The 19,815-nt window shown below is 31.4% G+C and overlaps 1 pseudogene; it reads right to left on the bottom strand.

The window, feature by feature from the left end:
* Positions 1-322: 322 nt before the first annotated feature.
* The window catches only part of LOC127541382 (eukaryotic translation initiation factor 2-alpha kinase 1-like), a 36,535-nt pseudogene continuing 17,042 nt past the window's right edge, over positions 323-19,815 (bottom strand).

Below are 19,815 nucleotides of genomic sequence, written 5' to 3'. Positions count from 1 at the left end.
TTAAACAATATAAGTTAAAATATAAGTCCAGTTCTTCTACATATACTTCTATATTCATCATGCTGACCAAGAAAAATCAGATCAAAAGAGAAAAAAAAAAAACATGAGGGGACTTCCAGGGATGGAGCCTAGGTGACAGAGAGGTGACACACATTTCTCTCTGACCTTCTGTACAATCCTCAAAATAATTATGAAATCCAGCCTCTGGATTGGCTCTGAAACAGAAGAATCCACAAATATTGGGAGTGCAACAAATTATTAACAGAAGAAAAATTTTGAAGATTGCTGGAAAAGGTCCATTTTAATTGGAAATGGGAGGGATTCAGCCTAACACAAAGAACTGACCACAAATGCCAGCACAGACAGCACAGAGTCCCAGGGCATTGCTGACTTCCTGTGGTAAAGAATCTACATGGAGGGATCCACAGGGATTTACAGCAGTGTTGGTCACTCTGCCCTGGTTGCAAGCCAGTAGATCAGCAAAGAAGTTATAAAATATCCAACACAAACACAAAAGATCAATAGTGAATCCCCAAAGAATCTCATGGGATCTGGTCATGCCAACTCAGTTCTGGGAGTGAATCAGCACTGACCCAGCACAGCTGCAGCCACTTGGAAAATCTCCCCTGTCCTAAAGGCAGACCTTAACTTAAAAAAAAATAGCAAACAAGTAAAGAGGACTCTAATGATTGCAACTTTTATGGCAAAAGAGATCATATTTCAAACCCTGAGGAGACTAAAGGCAGGTTGTCTCCACATAAAGTCCCAAAAGACAATATAACCTGATCCCCATCACACAAGGCTCTCTTAGCAGAAATTGCAAATAATCTTAAAGGGAGTTAGAAGAAAAATGGGGAAAGGAAATTTAAAAAATGCAAGAGGGTCTGGAAAAATGCAACACAAAAACTATTTGAAGAAAATTCACTACAAAATAGACTTAGTGAAATGGAAAAAGAATATAACTCATTAAAAGATAAATTTGATAAAATGGAAAAACAAAGCAACTCCCAGAAAAACAGAATTTGTGAAACAGAAAAAGAAAATAATTCCTTAAATACAGAATTTGTGAAATGGAAAAAGAAAATATTCTGAAAGAACAGAGTTGTGAAATGGAAAAAAAAATTCCATAGAACAAAATAGCATTTAAAAATCCAATTAGACAAATGCAAAAAGAAATAAAAAAGTGAAAATAACTCACTAAAATTCAGAATTGAATACATCAAAATTAATGACTCAATGAGGCAACAAGAATCAGTCAAATAAAACCAAAATAAACAAATAAATAAATAAAAATAGAAAAAAAAATGTAAAATACCTAACTGGGCAAATAACTGACCTGGAAAATTGATCTAAAAGAGGCAATCTAAGGATTATTGGATTCCCTGAAATACATGATGAAAAAAGAGCCTAGACACTAACTTGCAGGAAATCATCAAAGAGCACTCTTTGATATCAGAGAAATAGAAGTAAAATGACCATTGAAAGAATTCACTAAACACCTGCTGAAAGAGACCCCTAAATTAAAACCCCAAGGAATATCATGGCTAAATTTGAGAACTATTGGTTCAAGGAAAAAATATTACAAGTAGCCAGAAAAAAAAAATCAAATGCTCAAGAACCACAATAAGGATTACTTAGGACTTAGCAGCTTCCAATTTAAAGGAGCAAAGAGCCTGAAATCTGATATTCCAAAAAGTGTAGGAACTTGGAATGGAGCCAAAAATAAATTACCCTGCTGAACTGAATATTTTCCTTCAGGGAAGAAGATGGATATTCAATTAAACTGGTGAATTCCATTTATTGTTGACAAAAAGACCAGAGCTAAATAAAAAATTTGACCTCCAAATATGGAACTCAAGGAGCACAAAAAGATTAAAAATAAACAAAACTCTTGAGAACTGTATTTCTGTAATGTGTATACATTGAGAGTATATCCATAATCTGAGTTTCCTATTATAATATAAAAAAGAAATTAGAGATTGAAAGGAGATTGTAACAGGAAAAGAAAAAAAGGGAGGGAAGGGAAGGGAAAATGAGGGAAATTGCATCTCAGGACGAGGCAACGAAAACACATTATAATTGAGGGAAAGAAGGGAAGGTGATGAATATTGTGTGAATCTTACTCTCATCAGATTTGGCCCAAAGAAAGAATATTAGATATATTTGGTTTCACCAAGAAACATCTCTCATCTTCTAGAAAAGTGGGAGGTGAAAAGGGAAAAGGAAAGCAGTAGGCTAAATAGAGGGGAAAAGAGAAATAATAGTGGAAATGTATAGAAAGTGGAGCTTCTCTAAAGGGGAAGGACTACTTGAGGCAAGTAGTGCTCATAAGTAAAATACTGGGGAGGAGGGAAAAGGGAAAAGGAAAGGGAAAAGTATAATTTGGGCTTAATAAGATGACAGGAAATACAGAATTAGTAGTTTTAACTGTAAATGTGAATGGGGTGAAATCTCCCATAAAAAGTAAGTAGATAGCATACTGATTAAAAGTCAGAATCCTACAATATGTTGTCTACAAGAAACACATTTAAAGCAGAGCAATACATACAGAGTAAAGGTAAAAGGCTGGAGCAATTGTAATTGTTGGAATTAATGTGGTAGATTTTATTGAGTTGTTATATCATTGTATTTTAGAGTTGTTAGTAGAGGGAAATATGGTAAGGCTAGATGCATAAATAATTTGTATATAGAAAAATAGATTTAGTAAAGCTGAAAGGGTTATTGTTGTGGTGATTATAAAATTGCCATTGGCAAGTAGTTCTTGTAGGATGTAGGATGTAGAATCTATTATGTTTCATGTGAAGTCAGAAAAGCCAGGGTAGCAATCCTGATCTCAATTCAAGTAAAAGCAAAAATTGATTTAATTGAAAGACAGAAGAAAGGAAATGATATGTTGCTAATGAGTACCAGAGATAACGAAGTAATATCAATATTAAACATATATGTACCAAGTGGTGTAGCATCTAAATTCCTAAAGGAGAAGTTAAGTGAGTTGCAAGAAGAAATAGACAGCAAAATTATAATAGTGGGGAATCTCAACCTTGCTCTCTCAGAACTAGATAAATCAAACCACAAAATAAATAAGAAAGAAGTTAAACAGGTTAATAGAATATTAGAAAAAAACTAGATATGATAGATCTTTGGGAAAAAGTTGAATGAAGATAGAGTATACTTTCTTCTTGGCAATTAATGGAACCTATACAAAAATGACCATAAATTAGGATATAAAGTCCTCAAAATCAAATGCAGAAAGGCAGAAATAGTAAATGCATCTTTTTTTAGATCATGATGCAATAAAAATTTCATTCTACAAAGGGCCAGGGAAAAAGAGATCAAAAAGAAATTGGAAATTAAATAATCTCATCCTTAAGAATGAATGGGTGAGACAGTAAATAAATCATAGACACAATCAATAATTTCATCAAAAAGAATGACAATACCAAAATGTGTGGGATGCAACCAAAGCAGTAATAAGGGGAATCCATCTTGTATCTCTAGAGGCTTACTTGCATAAAATAGAGAAAGAAAAGGTCAATAAATTGGGTTTGCAAGTAAAAAAGCTAGAAAAGGAGCAAATTAAAAACCCTCAATCAAATACCAAACTTGAAATTCTAAAAATAAATGGAGAGATCAACAAAATTGAAACAAACAAAAAAACCTATTAAAATAATAAATAAAACTAAGAGTTGGTTTTATGAAAAAATAACAACAACAACAAAAGAGATAAACATTTAGTTAATTTGATTAGAAAAAGGAAAGGAAAATCCTATTGTTAGTCTCAAAAATGAAAAGGGAAAACTATCCACCAAGGAAGAGGAAACTAGAACAATCATCAGGAGTTACTTTGCCTCACCTTATGACAATAAATTTGACAACCTAAGTAGAAAGGAGGAATACCTACAAAAATATAGAATTCCCTAATTAACAGAAGAGAAAATAAATTAATTAAATAGTCCCATTTTAGAAAAAGAAATAGAACAAGCTATTAATCAGCTCCCTAAGAAAAAATCCTTAGGGCCAGATGGATTTACATGTGAAGTCTACCAAACATTTAACTAACAATTAACAACTAATATATACTAAATAAACTATTTGAAAAAATAGGGAATGAACAACTTCTACTTAATTCCTTTTATGGCAGAAACATGGTACTGATACCTAAACTAGATAGGATGAAAGCAAAGAAAGAAAATTATAGACCAATGTTCCTAATGAATATCGATGCACAATTGTAAATAAAATATTAGAAAAGTGATTACAGATAATCATCCCCAGGATAATGCAATATGACCAAATAGGATTTATACCAGGAATGCAGGGCTGGTTCAATATTAGGAAAATTATTAGCATAATTGACTATATCAATAACCAAATTAACAAAAACCACATGATTATCTCAATGGATGTAGAAAAAGCATTTGATAAATCCAACACTCATTTCTATTAAAAACACTAGAGAGTATAGGAATAAATGGACTTAAAATAGTCAGTAGCATCTATTTAAAACCATCAGCAAGCATTTTATGTAATGGCAATAAACTAGAACCATTCCCAATAAGATCAGGAGTGAAACAAGGTTGACCACTGTAGAAGGCATACTTTGGAAAAGTATACTTGAAGCAAGGTGTTAACTCAGTGAAATTGATGAGATGATAGTTCTCTAGTTCACATATATCTAGTATGATACAATGATATAATCAAAGACATTCTATTTTTGACTATCCTGTGGTTCTCCTGCCTCTTCACTAAGACCAAGTACTTGGATTGCTACCGAGATCCCCCAGAAAGCTAGCCCAGACTTTACAGCCTACTATCACCATTGCTATTCAATATTTTATTAGAAATGCTACCCTTGGCAATAAGAGAGGGAAAAAAGGGAGATTAAAGGAATTAGAGTAGGTAATGAGGAAACCAAATTATCACTCTATGCAGATGATATGATGGTATACTTAGAGAGCACCAGAGAATAAACTAAAAAAGCTAATAGAAAGCATCTACAACTTTAGCAAAGCTGCAGGATAAAAAATAAATCCACATAAATCATCAGCATTCTTATACATCACTAACAAAATCCAACAGCAAGAGATACAAAGAAAAATTCCATTTAAAATAACTGTTGATAATGTAAAATATTTGGGAATTTATCTGCCAAGGGAAAGTCAGGAACTATTTAAGCAAAACTATAAAACCCTTTCCACACAAATAAAGTTAGATCTAAGCAATTGGAAAAATATCAAGTACTCATAGATAGGTCCAGCAAATATAATAAAGATGACAATACTCCTTATCTATTTATTTAGTGCTATATTAATCAAACTCCCAGGAAACTATCTTACTGAACTAGAAAAAAATAAAATGCATCTGGAAGAACAAAATGTCAAGAATTTCAAAGGAATTAATGAAGAGATAAGCAAATGAATGTGGCCTAATTGTACCAGATCTAAAACTACATTATAAGGTAGTGGTCATCAACACCATTTAGAGTACCAAATGGCTAAGAAATAGAGAATTTGATGAGTGGAATAGGTTAGATTCACAGAACAAAATAGCCAATGACTATAACAATCTAGTATTTGACAAACCTAAAGGTTCCACCTTTTGGGATAAGAATTCATTATTTGAAAAGAACTGCTGGAAAAATTGGAAATTACTATTGCAAAAAGTAGGCCCAGAACCACACCTAATACTGTATAACAAAATAAGGTTGAAATGGATTCTTGATATAGACATAAAGAATGATACTATAAACAAATTAGAAGAACATAGGATAGTTTATCTCTCAGATTTGTGGAGGAGGAAGAAATTTGTGACCAAAGAAAAACTGAAGATCATTATTGATTATAAAATAGATCATTTTGATTATATTAAGTTAAAAAATTGTACATACAAAACTAATTCCAACAAGATTAGAAGGAAAACAATAAACTTGGAAAATATTTTTACATCCAAAGGATCTGATAAAGGCCACATTTAAAAATATATAGAGAACCGATTATAATAGTTCAAGGTATTCTCCAATTGATAAATGGTCAAAGGATATGAACAGACAATTTTCAGATGAAGAAATTGAAACTATTTGTAGCTGAAAAGGTGATCCAAATCACTATTGATCAGAGAAATGCAAATTAAGACAAATCTGAGATACCACTACACACATGTCAGATTGGCTAAGATGGCAGGGAAAGATAATGATGAATGTTGGTGGGGATGAGGGAAAACTGGGACACTGATGCATTGTTGGTGGATCCATCCATTATGGAGAGCAATTTGGAACTATGCTCAAAAATTTACCAAACTGTGCATACCCATTGGTCTAGCTGTATTTCTTCTGGGATTATATCCAAAAGAAATCCTAAAGGCGAGAAAGGGCTCTACATGTGTTGTACTCAGAATGATATAGATCTACCTCTAATTTCAAGAAATTCTTGAAATTTTGATTAAATTTGGGGGAATGTAGTAAGTCTACAAGTGATTCTCAGTCTTCCTTTCTGATTGGCTTACTCTTTTTCAGTCATCACCAAGTCCTTTATGCCTTTTTTTCCAGTATATTTCTTTTCTCTACTGACCCAAGGATAATTATAGTTGAGGGAAAGAATGGAGAGGAATGAGCATCGTGTAAAGCATTCTAAAACATTGCGTAAAATGACATTCTGTGTATGTCATTTCCCTTTCAAAAATCTTCAGTGGTCCCTTGCTGTGTCTAAGTAGGAAGACAAATTTTTACTTTGACATTTAAAATCTCCCCACTTAGCTATCTAGTCTTATTTCAGAGGGGATTGATTTAATTGACAGATTTCTATTGATAAATTTGATAATTTTATATTATATCAGCCTTTATCTGAGATGAGGAAAGTCATCATAAAAAGTGTTAACATGAGTCTCTTCATATTTTAAGAGGGATGAGAATAGGGAGGAAAGGTGAAGGCAAAGTTACCATTTCCCTTAATTAAAGTTGTGAGTTGTCTAGAAAAATATAATTGGTTCCTGGGTTAGGCTTATGTTGAATGGTTCAAAATTGAAACAGTTCATATTTTGTATTGAATCAGAAAACTAGATCACTATGGCTTTACTATCTAATTGATGATGAGCCATAGTTCTGGGCTTTATTAACTCAGAATAATCCATAATACCAGTAAAATGAGAAAGGCCCTAGGACTTCATTTGCCACTACTAGTTACTCATTCAATCAGGAAAGTAAATGCTAGGACATGGATAATGGAAAAGACATTTTACAAAAATAGTCTTGTGAGAATCAATTGTTAAATCTTTAGTTGGGTACTTAGGCTTCAGAAATTACCAAACACTAGGAATTTATATATAATAATGTAAAAATTAACAATACTAATTAAACATAAGTATATCAAATGTGCAAATAAACACATGCATAAATATATGTGGTTATATATTGAATAATCATATATATGTTCATATATGCAGACATACATGTGACAGAAATGTGTCTACACTTTATATGTGTGTATATACATAATTACATTTACCAGTACATCCATTACAAAGATATCTGTGAGGTTACACAATTCATTATGTGCAGCTGAGATTAGTGAGACTTGCCCCAAGGTCTCATGGGCCATTGAACAAAGTTAACAATCTTCCTTGACAAAAGAGGATTCAAATTATGTTCTTTTTTATATTTCTCTTTTTGATTTTCCACTCATTATTTTTAGTGTGCTTAGAAATATTGATTAGCTTGTTGGTCTTTTTGTTTATTTTTTAAATTCTCAGTGAAGGAATTGAGAAGGATATGATTCTTCTTAATGTTTTTCTGTTCAGGAATATTATTTTCCATCAATAATTATTGATTCAATTTAATAGTAATTTATAATACACAGTAGATTACTTTTAAATATAGAGATACGGATATTTCCATTTGGGGAATGATATTACAGGAAGCTACCCACAGCTGTGCCATTCTTCTTCAGTCCTTATCCAACTACACTTGTTGAATTATTACATTAAATATGATTTAGTAGCCAAATTTATTTTTCCAATCCCAATGGGTTTTGTTATAATCTCGATGAACTCATAGGTAGTCTCATATGCAATATATAACACTGAATAATTGTGTTTTATGAGCTACTATTTATAGAGGTTAATGAGGCCAGATAAAGTGAGTAAATTTTTGAAGGTTTCAAATAGTGTCAATAAAGACATCTGAATATTAAAATGTTTTATTTATTATTATTTTAAAAGTGAATTATGACAATACATTTTAAACATCTTTCATATAACATACACATATATTTCTGTCTAACATATTTGTGTGTATGCACATATGCATACATATATTGAACAAAGTTAACTGTTTTCCTTGACTAAAGAGGATTCTATTTTCTGTTTTATATTTCTCTTTTAAAATTTTCCCCTCATTATTTTTAGTGTGCTCAAAATATTGATTAGTTTGTTGGTCTTTTTTTTTTTAACTTTTTATGTTATATGGAAGATAACTATATATTTTGAATGACACAAATTTATATTTCTGTCTATATGCTTGTATGTATGTATTTAGATATACTCAAATGTAGTACACCAGTCTATCAGTGTGTAAACACATTATATATATACTTTATATATGCAAATATACATTTATATCTGTATTATACACAAATGTATATTATAAACTGCTTTTATACTATTATAACAGATTGAAAATTAATAATTCATTTCAAAGAACTGGTAATAGAAGGAGATATAAAATGTGTTATGTAAGGAATTTTAGAATAGTGAATTTGGAAAAAAAAAAAGCTGCCTGGGGGCAGCTAGGTGGCACAGTGGATAGAGCACCAGCCCTGAGGTCAAGAGGAACTGAGTTTAAATCAGGTCTCAGACACTAATACTTCCTAGCTGTGTGATCCTGGCCAAGTCACTTAATCCCAATTGCTTCAGCAAAACAACAAAAAAAAAGAATCTCTTCTTTTAAAGAGATAAATAGAATATTAGAAAAATTAGGTATGATAGATCTTTGGGAAAAAAAAAACTGAATGGTGACAGAAAGGAGTATACATTTTTCTCAGCAGTTCATGGAACCTATACAAAAATTGATCATATATTAGGACATAAAGAACTCAAAATTAAATGCAGGAAGGCAGAAATAGTAAATGCTTTCTTTTCAGATCATAATGAAAAAAAAAACTACATTCAACAAAAAGTTAGAGGTGAATAGACCAAAAAGTAATTGGCAACTAAATAATCTCATCTTAAAGAATGATTGGGTGAGACAGCAAATTATAGACACAATCAATAATTTCACTCAAGATAATGACAACGATGAGATAGCATACCAAAATTTGTGGAATGCAGCCAAAGTGGTAATAAGGGGAAATTTATATCCTTAGAGGCTTACTTGAATAAAATAAAGAGAAGATCAATGAATTGGGCTTGCAACTTAAAAAAGCTAGAAAAAGACCAAATTAAAAACCCCCAATCAAATACTAAACTTGAAATTCTAAAATTAAAAAGAGAAATTAATAATATAGAAAGTAAAAAAAAAATTGAACTAATAAATAAAACTAAGAGTTGGTTTTATGCAAAAAACAATAAAATAGATAAACATTTGGTAAACCTGATTAGAAAAAGAAGAGAGGAAAATCAAGTTGTTAGTTTAAAAATGAAAAGGGAGAACTTTCCAACAATGAAGAGGAAATTAGAGAAATAATAAGGAATTACTTTGCCCAATTTTATACCAATAAATTTGATAACCTAAGCGAAATGGATGACTACCTCCAAAAATATAGGCTTCCCAGATTAACAGAGGAGGAAGCAAATTGCTTAAGCAGTCCTATTTCAGAAAAAGAAATAGAACAAGAACAAGAATCAACTCCCTAAGGAAAAAAAATCCCCAGGACCAGATGGATTTACATGTGAATTCTACCAAACATTTAAAGAACAATTAGCCCCAATGCTATATAAGCTATTTGAAAAAATAGGGAATGAAGGAGTCATACCAAATTCCTTTTATGTCACAATCCTGATACTGATAACTAAACCAACTAGGTTGAAAACAGAGAAAGAAAATTATAGACCAATCTCCCTAATGAATATTGATACTAAAATCTTTAAAAAGATATTAGGAAAAAACTACAGAAAATCATCCCTAGGATAATACACCGTAGTCAAGTAGGATATACTAGGAATGCAGGGCTGGTTCAATATTAGGAAAACTATTAGTATAATTGACCATATTAATAACCAAATTAACAAAAAACAAATGACCATCTCAATAGATGCAGAAAAAGCATTTGACAAAATCCAACATCCATTCCTATTAAAAACACTTGAGAGTATAGGAATAAATGGACTTTTCCTTGAAATAATCAGTAGCATCTATTTAAAACCATCAGTAAATATCATATTTAGTGGGGATAGATTGGAACCATTTCCAATAAGATCAGGAGTGAAACAAGGTTGCCCACTATCACCATTACTATTCAATATTGTATAAGAAATGTTAGCTTTGGCAATGAGAATTGAGAAAGAGATTAAAGGAATTAGAGTAGGTAATGGGGAAGATGAATTATCAGTCTTTGCTGATGATATGATGGTATACTTAGAGAATCCCAGAGATTCTACTAAAAAGCTATTAGAAATAATCCATACCTTTAGCAAAGTTGTAGGATACAAAATAAACCCACATATGTCAAAAGATTCTTATATATTACTAACAAAATCCAACAGTTAGAGTCACAAAGAGAAATTCCATTTAAAGTAACTACTGATTGTATAAAATATTTAGGAATCTATCTGCCAAGGAAAAATCAGAAACTATATGAGCAAAACAACAAAACACTTTTTACACAAATAAAGTCAGATCTAACCATTTGGAAAAATATTAAGTGCTCTTGGATAGATCAAGTAAATATAATAAAGATGACAATACCACCTAAACTAATCTATTTTTAGAGTTATACCAATCAGAGTTCCCAAAAACTATTTTAATGACCTAGAAAAAATAACAACAAAGTTCATATGGAAAAACAAAAGGTCAAGAATTTCAAGGGAATTAATGAAAAAAAAAAAAAAAAAAGCAAATGAAGGTAGCCTAGCTGCACCAGATCTAAAATTATATTATAAAGCAGCAGTTACCAAAACTATTTGGTATTGACTAAAAAATAGATGAGTTCATCAGTGGAATAGGTTACGTTCACAGGACAAAACAGTCAATAACTTTAATAATCTAGTTTTTGACAAACCCAAAGACCCCAGCTTTTGGGATAAGAACTCACTGTTTGACAAAAATTTCTGGGAAAATTGGAATGTAGTATGACAGAAATAGGCACTGACCTACACTCAACATCATACACTAAGATAAGGTCAAAATTGGTTCATGACCTAGGCATAAAGAATGAGATTATAAACAAATTAAAGGAACATAGGATAGTTTACCTCTCAGACTTGTGGAAGAGGGAGGAATTTATGAGCAAAGAAGAACTAGAGATCATTATTGATCACAGAATAGAAAATTTTGATTATATCAAATTGAAAAGTCTTTGTACAAACAAATCTAATACAGATAAGTTTAGAAGGGAAGCAATAAACTGGGAAACATTTTTTACAGTCAAAAGTTCTGAAAAAGGCCTCATTTCAAAAATATATAGAGAATTGACTCTAATTTATAAGAAATCAAGCCATTCTCCAATTGATAAATGGTCAAAGAATATGAACAGACAATTCCCAGATGAAGAAATTAAACTATTTCTAGTCATATGAAAACATGCTCCAAGTCATTATTAATCAGAGAAATGCAAATTAAGACAACTCTGAGATACCACTACACACCTGTCAGATTGGCAAGAATGACAAGGAAAGATAATGCGCAATGTTGCAGGGGATATGGGGAAATTGGGACACTGATACATTGTTGGTGGAATTGTGAATACATCCAGCCATTCTGGAGAACGATTTGGAATTATGCTCAAAAAGTTATCAAACTGTGCATATCCTTTGATCCAGCAGTGTTGCTACTGGGCTTATCCCAAAGAGATTTTAAAGAAAGAAAAGGACCTTTATGTGCAAAAATGTTTGTAGCAGCCCTCTTTGTAGTGGCTAGAAACTGGAAACTGAGTGGATGCCCATCAATTGGAGAATGGCTGAATAAATTGTGGTATATGAATATTATGAAATATTATTGTTCTATAAGAAAGGACCAGCAGGATGATTTCAGAAAGGCCTGGAGAGACTTATATGAACTGATGCCGAGTGAAATGAGCAGGACAAGGAGATCATTATATACTTCAACAACAATACTATATGATGACCAATTCTTATGGACGTGGCTATCTTCAACAATGAGATGAACCAAATCAGTTCCAATAGAGCAGTAATGAATTGAACCAGCTACACCCAGCGAAAGAACTCTAGGAGATGACTATGAACCACTACATAGAATTCCCAATCCCTCTGTTTTTGTCTGCCTGCATTTTTGATTTCCTTCACAGGTTAATTGTACACTATTTCAAAGTCCAAATCTTTTTGTACAGTAAAAGAACTGTTTGGACATGTATACTAATATTGTATTTATTTTATACTTTAACATATTTAACATGTATTGGTCAATGTGCCATCTGGGGGAGGGAATGGGGGGAAGGAGGGGAAAATTGGAACAAAAGGTTTGGCAATTGTCAATACTCTAAAATTACCCATGCATATAACTTGTAAATAAAAAAGCTATAATAAAAAAACAAGAAAAACAAGAAAAAAAAAACCATAAGTAGTATTGTTACCACTAAATACTTTAATCCTTTCATTTATTTCTTAGCTCAATTTACAAATTTTGTAACATTTAATAATAAGCAAAATTCTATTCATCACATATAACTTTACAGTTATATTAATGCATAACAATTTCAAATGTACATAGTTAAATTTTGCATTTAAAAAATACACTTGCCTGAGAACTACAAAGTATTTAAATTCTATCCCCATGGCAATCTTTTGTTCACACTTTGCTTACAACTAAAAGCAAAAGTCATAAGATTTTAATTTTTTCTACTTTTCAAAACAATCAACATTTATATCACAAAATCATTATTGCCAAGGAGCAAAGTCTGGAATCTAAATTTTAGTTGATATGGATTTTATTTTGTTTTAATGCACTCATTTTTGCTATTATTTCATCCTCCCTGAAAAAAAAATAAACCTTATACTTGTTGGGAAAAAAATATATCTTTTATAATATATTTAGCATGAAAAAATGCATGCAAATTCTCTCTCAATCAGTTAATCAACCATGTCAATTTTATAAGGCTATTACTTTTCCATTTCTTTTCAACCTCTCCATCCAATCTTCAAACAACCTTATTTACATCATTATCAACATATTTGTATAATTGCTTCCTAATTTGTGAATGATACTTTCTATTCCTTCTCTATTCTAGTCATATCAGAATTTTCAAATCAGTTTTTCCATTGTAGAGTTTAGATTTTTTTTATTTTTTAAAATAGTCATTACCTTCTTCTTTTCTCATGGTGAGTTTGGGGTGGGGGGGGAGATAGAGAGGGAGGGATGGAGGAAGGAAGAAAGAGAGAGAGAGAGAGAGAGAGAGAGAGAGAGAGAGAGAGAGAGAGAGAGAGAAAGAGAGAGAAAGGATGGGAAAAGGGAGAGAATGACTAGAGAGAGAACACAAATTCCTAAGTCTGGATTTTATTGTTATCCCACACCTCTATCTAAATTAAATAGTGATCCCATTATCTGGTTCCTTCTTAATTCCTCCTTCAGACTTCATTTCTTAGAATATTGGCCATATCCATAGTATTCCCTTTCTTTATCTCTGCTTGTTGACATTCTTTATGTATTTCTGAAATCCTAGTTCTGTTATCTTCTCCAGAAATACTGTATTATGTAGATAAAACTGATCTCTGCTTTCTTAAATGTTTATTTTGTTTTAATCTTTTCTTTTTGTCTATCACATTATTTTGTACTATGCTGATTTGTACAGATATAATATATCTTCTGTTTTCTAAGTTTCCTGAGACCAGAAGTATGTGGTTTTTAATGATTTTGTCCTAGTGTTTCGTGCAAAGTGTATACTCTATAAACATTTCTCAAATTTATAAAAAATAACTCATATAGGAACCTGTTTGTGTATGTGTCTCAGGCCATGAAACAAGTTTCATCCTATTAAAAACTAGATTATATCATCTCCCAGGTAAAGATAAAAGCTTTGAATAAGATAACTAGAATCAATCTAAGTAGACAAAAGTCATTCAAAACGAGTGTTCTAAAGAAGGAGGAGGAAAAGGAGAAGGAAAAGGAAGAGAGTACAGAAGCCAAGCCATTTAATTCTCTGCTGCAAGAATGCCGTGTTGCTTAAACATTTTTGATGCTCAATGAGTAACAAAAAGGTAGAATGTGGTACTGAAATACACATTTATCTAAGGAAATAATGTGAAATGATCATTTAGAAGTAAAGAAAGGAGGAAAGGGAAAGCAAATCAGTGCTTAATTGTTGTTAACAAAAGCAACAATTTTTCAGTTTCCTATGACATTTTATGAAAAATGTTTCTAGTATATAAGTTCAAAATGAAGAAAACATTTCCAGATCACTGTCAGATGCTTGGTTTTTATTTTTCAAAAGCATGAATGATTATGTTAAATAGGGTGTAATATTCTCATAATCCATGCCTAAATGAAATATAACAAAATATTGTATACTTTTGATAAAACAGGGCTAGATATTTTCAGACATTATTATCTCTACAACCACTTCAAAATAAATATTAAATGAGGTAAAGAAAATGTAGCTATCTCTCAGACTATAACATTATTAACTTTAATGAATAACAATTTAAAGAATTAATCACATATTCCACTAATCCTTAATCCCTAATATGTTCACCTATCGTGGTCATCTCTCCCCTACTAGTTCCTCTATTCTACAAGGCCTAAACTAAAGTATTCATTCATGAACCTTTGCTTTGGAATAATTTACCAATTTTGCGTGAATTTTATAGACTTTATCAATATACCTACTGTTCTTGCCCTCAACCAATGAATCTGTTGTGACTATCACAGAATTCAACACTACACCATCTATCCAATATCCTGTGAGAAAGAAAGAAAGGTAGGGAAAAGGACAAATGTATACATCCTGGGTAGCAGCATACTTGGATTTAGCAGTCTTCAGCTAGAGAACTAAATAACAAAAGTAACTCTGACAAAACACCAGCATATTCAAGACATCATCTTACCCAAAAGCAAAGGATGCTGGTATCAATCTGAGGTGATCTGTATCTTCAAAAAATCACTTGAGGTAGAAACTAAAATGAGTGAAATATCATTTTCCCCACATGTAAAGAAGCTGAGAAAACTTTGGGCCCTAATCCTCAAGGAATCCATAATCAATAAGGAAGCAGTCAGAAAATGATCAATTGTGCAATATAAAGAAAGAAGATATTATTTAATATATTAGGATATGGAAAACAACTAACCTTGAGCACTAACAGGTGAACCAACATGAAACATATTAATAAAAGAAAGAAGGATAGATTCAATACACATAAATGACTCATTTCTAAATAAATATTTCAAGACCAAAGAAAATGAATCATCATCTAATGAGGTAGAAGACTCTGTGGGTTTCCAAGAGATCGTAGATACATAGCAGCATGCTTCCACAAATTGTTTTCAAAATTTCTCTCTTCAACTATTGTTCAAGAGAAAAAATAAGTTTTTGAAAGCAGAATACATGACTTGTGTAACAAACAAAATTGGCGAAAGAAAAAAAAAATTCTCTTGGTCAAGTCTCAGCTAAAACTGAAACAACTGATTGGTCATGTAAATATCAGGTAGGAAAGGATAATCTAGAGGGGAAAAAAAAACCTAGTAACATTAAAAATGTGATCCAGATAAAAGTTAAATATTACTGATTTTAAATTCAGGAAGAATAAAAACAAATTTAGGATGAGAAGTTTCCCTAAATAACAAAAAATCAAGATACCTAAATATCATAATACAAACAATAATACAAGAAAACTGCCAAGAAATTCTGAATTCAAAAACAGAGTATGAATTGAAACAATTTACAGTTTGCCTATAGGAAATTAAAAAGAAATATTTTGCTGTATACAAAACACATAGTGGTTCCTTTTAACAAATGTGATGATAAACACCAAATTCTCAAGCATCCAAGAAAACTTTCAAATATAAAGAGATAAAAATTAAAATAACACAGTATCATTCTGTACCCTTCCCAAACATTCTGAAAGGGTGAGAGTGTAGTATAAGGTATTTCAAAGAGTAAAGGATCTCAAGAAACAACACGAGGTGAAACACACTGCAAATCTGAGCTTAAGCAACAATGGAAGAATATGTATGCTCAGTTAAGTGAGTCATTCATAATACTATTAATTAAAAAATAAAATTATTTATTCTTCAAATACTCCATACCAAGAGAATTAAAAAAAAAAAAAAGAAAAGAAAAACAGAAACTAAGGAAGACCAAAGTAACAAAATGTATTACCCTGCTCCAAAAAACGCAAGGCTAGGGGTCACTACATGGCACAATGGATAGAGCACCAGTGCTGGAGTCAAGAAGACCTGAGAACAAATAAGACACTTAACACTTACTAGCTGTAAACTTACTTAACCCCAGTTCACAAAAAAGTAAGGCTAAATTATAAGAAAAGGAAAAACTATATGAAAATGACAGATGGAGAATTATTGAGAGGTTTCTCTTTAAAAGTACACAGATAAGGTCAAAAGCAGAATTTAATTGAAGGAACAAGGATCAAGGAACAAGCCTGAAATGTCATAGATCAAACTTTATAACACTATTTTGTTTTGTTTTGTTTCATTGTTTGATGAATTAATATTTCTAATAGGTTGAGGGGGATGGAGCTACAGAACAGGAGAGTTTATGAAATGGGAGGGGAAAGGAAAAAAGATAGAGGGGCATATTTGATGTAACTTAATCAAATCATAAAACAAATGAAGAGAGAGCAATTTCTTCTAAAGAAAAAAGATTTATATGACCACTGATGATGCATCAAAGTGAAGGCTGAAAAAGGAAGAAAAACAGTTAAATAATTTGACAGGGCTCTAATGACGATGGTTCCTATGGAAGGAGAAAAATTTTCAATAATGGAAGAAAGGGAATTTGCAAAGCAAATAATCTTCAGGAAGAATGACTTCATGAACTGTGAATAGATTCAAATGAAACCCAAGTACCCAGATATAACTGGCTTTTAGAAAAGTAAAAAGGCATGGCCCTTGAATAATTTCTAGTCATATAAAAAAGAAAATCATCATGGAATGGTCACAGATTAGGTATGAAGTACCCAAACAAGGACATGAGAAAATTTCTATTATGAGATAATGCATGTTTTCTTTATTTCCCTGAAAGAATTTATCCTTCTAAGAATGAGGCATATCTGGAAAAAAAAGTAGGGTCAATATAAACATAGCAGTAATAGAATTTAGAAAAAGAACTCCAAACAGGTACCTTAGAAGGATTAATTCTATGAAATTAGAAACCAAAGAAATAATAAATAATTATTAGGATCATAAGCCAAAGAGCAAATTCCTAGCACATAAAAAAGGGGAGAAAATTACAAAGAGAAAGAAGGAAAAACGTAGGAAAATTCGAACAAAATTGAAAAGAGGAAAAAATGAAGATGTGTTTGAATACTTGAAAGAAAGAGGACAGAGAATTTAGATAACTAGACAAGAGTAAGAAAGTGAAAAGGTAATATTAATTAAGTAAAACCCAGGAGAATGGAAAGTAGTAAAAATGGAAAGAAAGATGGATTAAAGGGTTTGTAGAAGAAACATTGTAGGAGCAAAGTAGGCTGAAGGCAAAACTAAACAAAAATAACAGGAGACAATGCATTTTATTTATGGAGAAAAAGAAACAACAAAAACTTTCAATTCAAAAAAAATTAGAGACAATGGAATAAGAATAGATTAAAGAAACAATAACAGAGTAACCATTTTAATAAGCAAATAAAAACAAATTTACATGTGTTTTAAGCTTTTATTATTTTTTTCATACTCTATGATAAGTACTAGAGGTATGAAAGAAAGAAAAATAATACCCTTACATTGAAGCAGCACACAGTTCAGTGGAGAAGACAACAGGCAAACAATTCTGTAGAGAAAATATATACCTGGAAATAATCATTAGCATTTTGAGAGATGAGGAAAGTCTTCTTAAAAAGAATTATAATTTAACTCCAATTATAAGTGAGGAGTTCTTGGAGATAAAAAGGAGTAGTGAAAGAATGTCAATTATAATAGTGAAAAATGCACAATATCAGGTATTTTATGTAAGGAATGACAAAGAGAAAAGTGTCAGTATCAAAATAAACAAGCACAGAAACAAGCAAATAAATAAATTAATGAATGAATAATTAAGTGAATAAATGAATTAATAAATAAATGATAAACAAATTAAAGTGTGAAGATGTTAAATAATAATAAGATCCAAAAAGAACATGTGAAGGCAGGCAAGTTATGAAGTATTTTAAAAGAAAAAAAGAACTTTACCTTTGAACTTTACGGTAATAGACAGCCATGGAAGTTTGTTGATTGGGGGTTGAAGGATTGTTGACATATTCAAACACATATTAGGAATATCAGTTTGGCAGTTTAATGGAGGATGGATTTTTTAAGATGGGGGTGTTTAAGATTTGATGTAGAGAATTTCAGTAGCAGGCCATTGTTGTTCATACCATGAGATGTTCAGATTTTGCAACAAGTTACATCAATATCAGTTAAGAGATGGGAACATATGCTAGCAATGATAAAAAGTTAAAATCAAAAGTACTTGCTATCTAATTGGATTATTGGGGCAACAGGATATAAGAAATGGAAAATGATACCTAGGTTGCTAGATTGAATTACTGTATAAATGGTAGTAAGTACCCTTACCAATAATAGAAAAATTAAGGAAAAGGAAGGATTGGGGGAAGGATTATGAGTTAGTTCATTCATGGAAATGTTAAGTTTTATATGACTATAGGTCATTAATTTTACAACTCAAGATATAATAGATACATTAGTTCCAATGACTGGTGGTCAAGGGGGTGTTCAGAAATACACACATACACACACACACACATGTATGTGTGTGTGTGTGTGTGTGTGTATGAACCATTGACAGAGGGATTATATTAAAATCTTTGGAAGTTGATGAGATCATCAAGTTAAAAAGAGGGAGAAGAGGAGGTAAAAGAGAGAGACTTGGAGGAAATCTATATTGGCAGGCATAATTTGGATGATGATTTAGCAAAGAAGAATAAAATGAAGACTTCCAGCAGATTACAATAACATCAACAGACAGCAGTGATGTGAAAAAAAAAAATAGATAAAAAAGGAAATGGTAACTGGTATTTGCAAAAGCTTCTAAAGATTACAAGAATGATAAGGAGGGAGAAAGGATTAATACATTTGCTTACTGAATTTATTGCTAATTTAGGAAAGAGCAGCTTTAGTTTGGGATTATAAATCATATTGTAGAGTTTTAAAAAATGACAAGCAACAAAAGAAGAAAAAGGGGATACTTATTATAGTTGATCTTTTCAATCATTTTTTTGCCTCCAGAGAACTAGCAATATACACCAGCTACCAGAATCTTGACTTGGTAATAAACATGGATTGAGGGAACCTCAGAGGAGAAGAGATTAGTGACAAATAACAGTAGATTGAGAAAAAACTAAAACAAAAACTCAATCCTTGAAAAAATACTTTTAATTAAAAATAAAAATGACCAATATCCTTACATAATGACAGGTTTAAAGTTTGAGACATGAACATAATTGAAAAGATGAATACAAATGGTAGAGGAACTATTTTTTCTTTCA

This window comes from Antechinus flavipes, chromosome 6 (assembly GCF_016432865.1).
Source record: "Antechinus flavipes isolate AdamAnt ecotype Samford, QLD, Australia chromosome 6, AdamAnt_v2, whole genome shotgun sequence".
Lineage (NCBI taxonomy): Eukaryota > Metazoa > Chordata > Mammalia > Dasyuromorphia > Dasyuridae > Antechinus > Antechinus flavipes.
The sequence above is the reverse complement of the archived record's forward strand: the minus strand, read 5'-3'. Positions and strand labels throughout refer to the sequence as shown.